Raw genomic sequence first — 10912 nt, forward strand, 5'->3', positions numbered from 1 at the left:
TGAGTGCTATCAGGGTTTTGATCAGATCAGCCAATATTTCATGGGTATTGATTTCACTGGGGACAGAGAGGAGTATGATGGGTCCCTCAAGGTGCTCCCTGACGCACAGGCACAGCCTGGGCACCAAGTTACTGCCTGGCCGATTCCGTGCAAAGTGAGGTGGTGAGAGGTGGGCAGACAGCCTCCAGGGACCCACTACCCCAGGATCAACCCCATGTCTCTTTGGCAGATGGGTCACCAGTTGTGATCATGCTTTGCCAGGCAATGGGTCAAACAGGAGACGTGATTGGCCCATTTATGCCTCTGAGCCCGCCCCTTTCCCAATTCAGAAATATGACTTTTATTGGGCCAAGGTCCCACTGACCTAAGTCTCTAGCCTTGTGGATAAATAGAAAAAGCATCAGAGGGAAGTTTCTTGAAGGCTGACTTCACCCCCAAAGAGTTACTCAGTGATGGAGTAACTTCCCATCACTTCCCCAGGGCACATACCTATGAAGCATCTCCTGGCTTCCAAGACTCTGTTACCGCAGGACGTGGGGAGCAGAATGTGGTTGTGTTAACACAGAATTGGATTTATTCCTCTTTCCCTACACAGGGAACAATCTAAATTTGGGAGTTTGGGGTTTGAGTCTCTTGTTAAAGCTGAGAAAGGCTTCAAAGACTCCACTGCTTCTTAATGGTTTTTCGGTTGTTGTTGTTGTCTTATTTGGCTGTGCTGGGTCTTAGTTGCAGCACTTGGGATCTTCAACCCTAATTGCAGTATATGGATCTAGTTCCCAGACCAGGGATTGAACCCAGGCCCCCTGCACTGGGAGCTTGGAGTTTTAGCCACTGGACCACCAGGGAAGTCCCTAGAGCTTTCTAAACGAGGAAAGGCTCACAGAGCCTGCGGTTGAAGGCCCCCTTTATTCCCTCCACGGCCCAGTGCAGCGCAGCAACTAGACTCTTTATCTGACTTCCACCTGGAGGACAAGAGACTTGTTTGCTCCCAATTGCTAAGACCACCTTGAACATGAATTTTGCTTTTGGCTGCAACCTTTCAGAAGCACCTCAAGAATAAACCACCAGAAGCTCCTCACACTTCCACAGGCACCCGAGGTTTTTCATGGCTGTTCTTTGTTTTGTTTTTGTAATAGACCAGCTGGAACCGAGGAGAAGGAAATGGCAACCCACTCCAGTATTCTTGCCTAGAGAATCCCGTGGACAGAGAGGCCTGGTAGGCTGCTGTCCATTGGGTCGCACACAGTCAGATACAACTGAAGCGACTTTGCATGCATGCATGCATTGGAGAAGGAAATGGTAACCCACTCCAGTATTCTTGCCTGGAGTATCCCAGGGACAGAGGAGCCTGGTGGGCTGCCGCCTATGGGGTTGCACGGAGTCGGACACGACTGAAGCGACTTAGCAGCAGCAGCAGTAGCAGCTGGAACTGAAACATCGTTCTGTTTGTCCCATTTCCTACTGTACATACAGCATCTTCACCTTCAAAATATCTGTGTTTGGGGGAACAAGAGCAGACTGAGAAAGCCCAGCAAGTGCTTTTTTTTTTAAAGTGAAATAGGGAAATAAGTGAATAACTGTGATGCCCAGGCAGCAGAAAGTTAGGACGTTGGACAACATCAAATCAGTGGTTCAGGGTTGAACTGCAGGGAAGGGTCCTCAGTGGCAGCCTGGGGTTAGACGGACTGGCCTTTGTTTGTGACTTAATGTATGGGGGTCACCTCACTACTTGATCGATTGTGTTGATGGAGGGTCATGGATGCAGGCAGGATGCAGCATGAGCTGAGGTTGTGTATCGTTGGGTGGGAACTCAGTCACTTCAGTCGTGTCTGACTCTTTGCAACCCCATGGACTGCAGCCCTTGGGGCTCCTCTGTCCATGGGATTCTCCAGGCAAGAATACTAGAGTGGGTAGCCATTCCCTCCTCCAGGGGATCTTCTCCACCCAGGGACTGACCTTGTATCCCTTCTATCTCCTGCATCGGCAAGCAAGTTCTTTACCACTAACACTAACTGGGAAGCCCACGGTTGGGTAAAATCCTTTAATTGTCCAGTGAGGAAGGTACAGTCTGGCTCCTTCTGCTTCCACTGCTGCTTCTGCTTGGAATGAGGGAAAGAGCACAGGAGAGAAGTAGACACCACTGGCTCCACCCAGCCCTACACTCCACTCCCTCTGGCCATTATTGGCAACTGTGGGCAAGTCAGAGGGCTCTCTGCTTGACCCCTGCTTCTCTGTCTGTGCAAGGATAGGTAGCTTTCTCTAAAAGACGTGCTCAACTTGACTTCCTTGCTTCTCTGAGTGGGCTTCTCAGACAGTAGCATCAGCTCCACTGGGAGTTTGCAGGAAGTGCAGAATCTCACCACCACCCCAGACCTACAGCCCTGGACTGCGCATTGTACCCAGGTAACTGCTGAGTTGGAGAAGGAAATGGCAACCCACTCCAGTGTTCTTGCCTGGAGAATCCCAGGGATGGCAGAGCCTGGTGGGCTGCCGTCTATGGGGTCGCACAGAGTCGGACATGACTGAAGCGACTTAGCAGCAGCAGCAGCAACTGCTGAGTACTCTGGGGTCTGATATACTGCTCTGTCCTCCCAAGCCGTTGTGACTGCATCAGGCATCTCGCAAAGGATACCCCAAAACATGCCTGAAAAGACCATCTATAGATGTCAGGACTTGGGGGGCAGACCAGGGCGGGACGTGGGAGAAGACTTTTCGTAATGTTTTCTTTGTTCAGCTGTTACAAGTTGTTCTAAGACCTCCGTGTTCTCGGAGACGTTTTCTAATAGTCACTTGTGCATCCTTTCGCTGCCAGTCACTTCTCCCTGACTAGAGGTGTGAGATGTTTTTCAAGCCCGCTGCAAATGTCTGGTAAATTGCCTTCCCTGCTGAGTGGCTTTTATTTCCTGCTGTGTCTCACCAGGGGGCACTGTGAAGAGAGCTTTGAAACACCACATATATTATTAAATATAAGCAGTCACCCTTTCCAGTCACCTGTTTCTGATGACAATGTAGGAATTAGTTTCTTTAGCAAGCATTAGATATAAGTCAGTCCATTCTGGGGAGAGATGACACAGAAAGCTAAGGGCATTTTTTAAAACCACATATGCATGCGTCAGATTGGCCAAAAGCAGCTTGTGTTCCAAGTGGGACAGAGAGGCCACTCAATGGGCAGGAGCAGAGAAGGGGATTAAGGGAAAGAAGTGTGAATGGCTTGAAAGAGGATGTTTCAAGGGTACATGGGCAGAGGGAGTGGGGCTGACTGTCTGAAACATCTTCCTTAGAAACGTCCTTTGAGAGCATAAAAATTAGAACAAGAAACTATGGTGTTTACCGACAGCCCCAAACTCCTACGATTTCAGCCTTTAGATTATGTCTCTATATACCTGTTAATGAAACATGATCTTTTTGCTTTTTTGCAAAAAGCAAGTCTTTTCGTCCAAAGGAGATCAAGGCCCTGCCTAAAAGGCAGTGTGGAGAAGGAGTATTGGTCAACGAACCAGATAAGCAAAGCCAACCTCCCACCCCAACTACCTGTGTACACAAACCGTCATCGCAGACTTCTCCAAAACTATCTGACCCAGGCACCAGCCGTGCATGTGACTGGGACTTGGTTTAGCAAACCACCTGCCTGTGACACCCTCCACTTACTCTATGATGGAGGTTCTCAGCGAGGGGAGGGGGCTGTGAGCTTCCCTCCCGGGGATTTGGCAAGGTCTGGAGATATTTTTGGTGTCACAGCTGAGGGAGGGGGTGCTGCTGGCATCTAGTGACAGAGCTGGGATGCTGCTAAACCTCCTACGAGGCACAGGACAGGCTCCATGGCAGAATCATCGGACCCTAAATGTCTTCAGTGTTGAGGTTGAGAAGCTCTGTTCTGGGAAGATGGGTTTGTGTTTTTATTCGCTGCTCAGCACGGCGGTGTTGAAGGAATCTGGGTCAGAACTTCCTCCCATAGTTTCTTGGGTCACAGGCAAGTCTGCGTGAACAGACTCTAGCAATGAGCCGAGATGGCTCCAGACCCTACCACCAGGTTCGGCCACCTCAGCTATGTTACCACAGGGCCTCGTGGGAGGGCAAAGCCCCCTCATTTACATTGTAGTCTCCAAGGGGATTTCTGAGGTTTAGCTTCTTCCAATCCTGGTATCTTGGCATAGATGGAGGCCTCTGGGAGGTCAAGAGAAATCCAGGTCATATCCATTTTGGAAGCTCCAAGTATAAAAATAAAGAAAGGCAGAAACAAGATTACAAAAATACCAATTAATTTTAAATACTTGCATATAAGGAATTAATATTTCTACCCCTGAATAATAGAATGCAATATACTTGTGCTCTTCGCAATATAACTACAATGTTTATAAAATTCAAATGTTATTTCAGAGTGCCCTGCAAACAAGGTTGTCCCATAATAGGACACAACCTTATAGGTGGACAGTGAAAGTCTTTTCTTCAGTCTTGTTGGTCTGTAGCTCTAAATATACTTTACTTGGAAAAATATTAAAGATCTAAATGTACAGCTCTTTGAGGCTATGTCATTAGCAGCAAAAGTTCAAAGACAGAAAGTAATAGTTAAAACATATAAAAGCTTACCTATGTATGTATGTATCTGTGTAACTATATATTTATGGTCAATGCATATAAGTACTGGATGGCCTAGGTAGTATTCTGAGTTAAATCAATAATAAATGAATATCCTATGTTGTTTTCAATTCCATTTTACAGAAGGGAAAACTGAAATGGAGTGAAATCAAGTGATTTGCCAAAGGTCACATACTTTAGAACTTTAGGTATGTTCGTAGAATCAGGTATATAAGTAAACCCAGGATTCAGGCTGAGGGAGGTGGACTCTGGAGGCCACACCCTTAAGTCTTGTGATACATAGCCTCTCAAAAGGAAAGACAGGGGCTCAAGAAGATGTGCAGAAGCACTGAATGGCTTTAGAAATTCTAGCATCAGTGTGACTGATGCTAGCAGTACAGGTGCTGGAGTCAGACAGATCTGAACTCAAATCCTGATTCTGATCCTTGTTAGCCATGCGGCCATGGGCTTCTTCATTTAAAGCTGGTTTCCTCTGCTGGAACATAGGCAAAGTGGTCCCCATGTGTCCAGTGAAGCTGTGTTGGGATCTGAGAATTAGCACAGGGGTACAACAGGGTGCACAGCTGTGTGATGGTAAACTGAAGCTCAGAGAGAGCAAGTTGGTTGCCCAAGGTCACACAGCAGTCTAGTGACAGGCCTCTGGACACCTGGTCCAGCATTCTTGACACATCAGCAATTCTCAGTTATTTCACATAGCCGGTCCCCCCATCCCCAAATAGTGTCGTTCTGAAGCTTCCCATTTCAGGGCTGCAGATAGACTCTGCTCACCTGCAAGTCTGGGCTGTCCTATGTGGTGGTTCATGCCAAACTGGGTGGAGTTGTTCAGTTGCTAAATCGTGTCCAACTCCTTCACTATCTCCCAGAGTTTGCTCAAATTCATGTCCATTGAGTCAGTGATGTTATCTAACCATCTCATCCTCTGTCACCCCCTTCTCCTCTTGCCCTCAATCTTTCCCAGCATCAGGGTCTTTTCCAATGGGAAATTAGAGATCGCAGTTAGAGATGCTTAAGTTCAAGAACAAGTCGGGGCAAAGAATGCTCAAGCTCCAGGCACAAAACTTGAGTGGCCACTAGGTGGAGCCACACTTCCACATTCAGGGGGCTCTCAAACTGTCTCCAGAGGAGTGACTGAGGAGTCTCATGCGTTCACTCACTCACTCATTCACTCAGTAAATATTAACTCAGTACCTACTCTGTGCTAGGCAGGGTGATACAGCAGTGAACACTGCACTAACAAACCCTGTAATTAGAATCTGATAACTCTGTTTTAATGTCTCATAACTAGGCAACAACTACATCATTCTACTCACTCCATCCTTAAGAGGGCTCCAGAGATGTCATGCTTCCCCTTCTTATTCAGATATTCACTGGGCTTGTCTTCTCCTCCAAGCTCTGGGAGTCATAAGATGGATCACTCTCTGGTGAACAAGTCAAACACGGGCATTCAACTTGACCTGTGTGATGGCTGATGTTTGCCAGAGGCTGGCCAGAGGAGCCCAGAACTTGCCTTTAAATGTCTCCAGGACCCTTTAGCGTCAAGTCGGTTCTCTGTTGGCATCCTGAAGCAGGGATATCAAAACCTTTGCCCCGCCCATCCTTTCTCTGCTTCTTGTGGGCAACTGGATCCGTTTCCCAGTCCTTGTTCTCGTGACAATGGAAATAGGGTTCTGTCTCCTCAGAAACCTGTCTGAATGCCACCAGGTGGGACTTGAGATGGCGGGGATGTGACTGATTTCTTTCACCCGGGGCTTTGGTGGGGCTTCCGTCTTCCCAGGGTGCACATTCCTGCCTTCCCTTCCAGAAGGGGCCGTGCAGGTGTGAAGGGAGCCACTAAGAATGAAGTTGGAAGACTCAGGCCCTGATCCGGTATCTTAGATCAGTCACATCCTTCTTCTGGGTCTCAGTCTTCTCATCTGTGGTAAATTAAACACAGCCACCAATTCTTTACAGACCCTCCCATCAGCAGATGGTGGCTTTTCCCACTTCCCTCCATCCCTCCTCGGCCTTGCTGTAATCCAAATGGCATCATCTCTCCCTAGGTTAGCCATATGGTGGCCTCCTGATGGTTTCCCCACATTCACTTGGTCCCCCAGCACACATTCTACACACCGGAGACCAGATGACATGAAAACGTTAAGTTACATGCGCCCTTTGTCTGTCGTATGCCCCATGACGGCCCCCAGCCTCCCTTACCACCAGCTGCCAAGACAGTCGCCATCAGGCTGCCCCCACCTCTCCACCTGTCTTCTCCTGTCCACTCTGCTCCAGCCTCACGTCTGGGGTTGGAACCTCAGTACCGCACGGCTGGTCACCTGGAGAGAGCAGAAAACCAAGGTAGGACTGGAGTTAGCAAGCTTATGGGATTGAAGTTTCGACTTAAGACAAACAGTGAGGTCTTACCCAGGACCTTCCTTGAACTTGGGGAAAGGGTTTTCTTTCCTAAGAGGTAGAGATGGTGGTGGCATCCAGAAGGGAGGGTTTGGGAAAATGCAGAGTTTCGGTGCAGGCTAAGTGGTCAGAAACTTCAGCTGTCCCACAGCATCTGGACAGGGAACCAGGTAAGTGAGTCGGAATCAGGCCGCCACAACCACATTCACTTGCACTTCTCAGTTTTCCCTTGAGAAACTGCACCTCTGGTCCTCCGTTAGGGTGTCAACTCCTCTTGGGGGGAGGACTATGGTATATTCCTCTTTGTAGCTTCCTGTCTCTCAGAGCTCTGCACAAAGATGTCAGAGAAAATGGTTTAAAAAAAAAATAATTCTAAGCTATTTGTTTATTTATCTGGCTGCATAGGGTATTAGTTGCCACACAGGGGATCTTCGTTCTTCGTTGTGGCATGTGGAATCTTTAGTTGCAACGTGTGGACTCCTGGTTACAGCCTGTGGGATCTAGTTCCTTGACTAGGGATCAAAATGGGGCCCCCTGCGTTGGGAGAATAGAGTCTTAGCCACTGGACCACCGTGGAAATCTCAGAGAAAATATTTTATGAATGTCATGAGCATCAGTTCTTCCTGCCAGCCCACTGCTGGGAGCAGTGTCTCAGTTTCTCTTCTAAAGAACTCTCTTTTTCCCCACTCTCACCCACATGCTCCACGTAAGAGCTGACTCCCTCCCTGGTTCCAGAGCTGGACACATGCTTCAGTTCAGTTCAGTCGCTCAGTCGCGTCCAACTCCCTGCGACCCCATGAATCGCAGCACACCAGGCCTCCCTATCCATCACCAACTCCTGGAGTTCACTCAGACTCACATCCATCAAGTCAGTGATACCATCCAGCCATCTCATCCTCTGTCGTCCCCTTTTCCTCCTACCCCCAATCCCTCCCAGCATCAGAGCCTTTTCCAATGAGTCAACTCCGCATCAGGCGGCCAAAGTACTGGAGTTTCAGCTTTAGCATCATTGCTTCCAAAGAACTCCCAGGGCTGACCTCCTTCAGAATGGACTGGTTGGATCTCCTTGCAGTCCAAGGGACTCTCAAGAGTCTTCTCCAACACCACAGTTCAAAAGCATCAATTCTTCGGTGCTCAGCTTTCTTCACAGTCCAACTCTCACATCCATACATGACCACAGGAAAAACCATAGCCTTGACTAGACAGACCTTTGTTGGCAAAGTAATGTCTCTGCTAAACAAAACATCACCTTCTCCTGACTACAGTGACTGGTTTAGGAGTGGGCAAGTGACCATTTCAGAACCAAGGAGACAAATGAGACAGAGAAGCAGAGTTTATAAAGGCAAGTGCTTTTCTGTTAAGACAGCAAGTAGTACAACCTGGAAACTGCTGAAGGCCTGGAATTAGTTAAGTGCATTGCAAAACAGAGACAGAAAATAGGAGAGAGGTCAAATCCTGATGATATGGGTTAAGCCCCTGGATCCAGCTCAGGTCTGAAGCCATTGCATCCTTGAGTCGTCAGAGTATGTAAATTCCATTTCTTGCCCAAGTCAATTAGAGTTTGGTTATCTGTCACTTGCATCTGGAAGAGTTCTGACAGATAAATGAATGGATGAAAAATCTACCAGAAAACTTGAGGCATAGAGGAAAAGATTCTGTGCTAAAACTCAGGATGGTATGTTGCTGTTTACTAATTATGTGACTCTAGGCAAGTTGCCTGATGTCTGTGGACTTCAGTTTAGAACTCTGATAATCATTCACTTGGGACTTCCCCGGTGGTTCAATGGTAAAGAAGCTGCCTACAATGCAGGATACCTGGGTTCTATCCCTGGGTTGGGAAGATCCCCTGGAGGAGGAAATGGCAACCCACTCCAGTATTCTTGCCTGGAGAATCCCCATGGACAGAGGAGCCTGGCAGGCTATAGTCCATGGGGTCCAAAGAGTTGGACGTGACTGAAGCAACTGAGCAAGCCAGCAAATCATTCATTGATTCAACAAATACTAACAGCATTTATTGTGCCAGGCACCATGCTAGGTATTGATTGGCTCTACTGTAGTAACAAAGCCCTGACGGTTCCTATTTTCATGAAAATGAAAAGTTCAGTTCTAGAAAAAATAAAATTGATTGTGTCATGGCAAAATCTGTTTGAAGTAGAAGTTTCTAGCACTTAGCAACTGGTAGCTATTATCCTTCCACTCCTTGTCAGCTAACTAATATTGTAGGGTTAGCTATAGAAGGGGCAAGAAGTAGAGCCTAGTGTAATGGGTGTAGGGGTACCATGCACTTCACTTCCTTCTCTGGCTAAGGACCAATCAGAAATCATGTTTATGAGCCTAAAAGGTGTAATGATAGCCTTGCATGGGCTTGAGTCCAATCTTCTGGGACCTTTAGCTCTATAGCCAACATGCTACCAAGTATATTTTGTTCTGGCCTCTGGCAAAGAGGCTTTTCTGAGTTAAATATGCTCATCAGTGTTCCCAAGAATCAAGCTTAGAAACGGAACTACTTAAGCATGATCTCTTTCAATTCTTGTTGTAAGGAACTAATAACGCCAACTGCAGTTGGATTTTCAATCCTAAAGGGAATTCACAGCTTGGGTTGAAGTGGCAGAATGTCAGATCTAAAACCAATAAAAAAAAAAAAAAAGTGTCAGTTCAGCAGGCCCAAGGTAGCTAGAGCCATACTCCACCTTCTATTCTTTATTTACTCGTTTAACAAATACTTATCAAATACCCACTCTGAACCAGCACCATCATGGAGCAGAAGCTGTCTCATGATAGGGCAGCCCCAGAGTGAATGAATCCAGAGGCAACTACTCAAATACGAGCCCACTCTTGCATACCAGGTGTGTACACCTAAGTGCAGCCAGATGTTAATAAGTCAGTCTTTACTAATAAATCAGCTCATGTGCTCTGGTCTAAATATAGCCCAGGTTCTTGCCTGTTCCCATAATTATTGCTGCATTTTAAAATGACCTCAAAGCTTAGTAGTTGGGTACTGAATGCTACTGAACTGTACACTTAAAAATGGTTAAAATGGTAAATTTTATAGTATATTTAACCACAATAAATTATGGAAGGATTAAAAAAAAAACTTAAGGGTTTGAAGCAACCATTTAACTACGCTCACAGATTCAGGGGAGAGCGGTCAGAATTGGGGGCAAGGCACAGTGGGGAGGGCTCATCTCTGCTCCACAAGGTCTGGGTCTCAGGTGGAAAAACTCAAAGGCTGAGAGGAGGGGTTAGTGTCTGTGTGCTGAAACCATCTGAAGGCTCTTTCATTTCTGTGTCTGGCTTGACTCAAAATCTAGGACTGTCTACTGGGGCACCCACGTGTGGCCTCTCTATGTGGTTTGGCTTCCTCACAACACAGTGGCCTCAGGGTAGTCAGACTTTTTATATGGCAGCTCAGAACTCCAAACATAAGTGTCTCATGGGGGGAGAAAAGGCAGAACTTGCATCCTATTTATGACCTAACCTTGGAACTTCTGGCATGCTGTATATTGGTCAAACCAGTCATAAGCCTATCCAAACTCAAGGCTGGGGTGGGTAGAGCTAGACCCCGGGTCTTCATGGGGGAGCATCAAGAACACATAGTGGAAAAACACGTCTGAAGGAAGATATTGTTGCAGTCATTTCTGAAAAAATACAGCCTGTCATACCACCTTTGAAAATGGGCCAAAAGTAGGGCCCTTTCCTGGTGATCCAGCAGCTAAGACTCTGTGCACCCAATGCAGGAAGCCTGGGTTCAATCCCTGGTCAGTGAACTTGATCCCACATTCTGCAACTAAGTGTTCGAATGCAACTAAAGATCCCACATGTCACAACCAGGACCAGGCACACCAGATAAGTAAATAAATATAAATAAAAGGTTTGGGTTTTTTAATAAAATGGACCAAAAGCAAAGAAGCTACAGAGGAATCGGTTT

The sequence above is a fragment of the Bos indicus genome, chromosome 5, assembly GCF_029378745.1.
Source record: "Bos indicus isolate NIAB-ARS_2022 breed Sahiwal x Tharparkar chromosome 5, NIAB-ARS_B.indTharparkar_mat_pri_1.0, whole genome shotgun sequence".
Classification (NCBI taxonomy): domain Eukaryota; kingdom Metazoa; phylum Chordata; class Mammalia; order Artiodactyla; family Bovidae; genus Bos; species Bos indicus.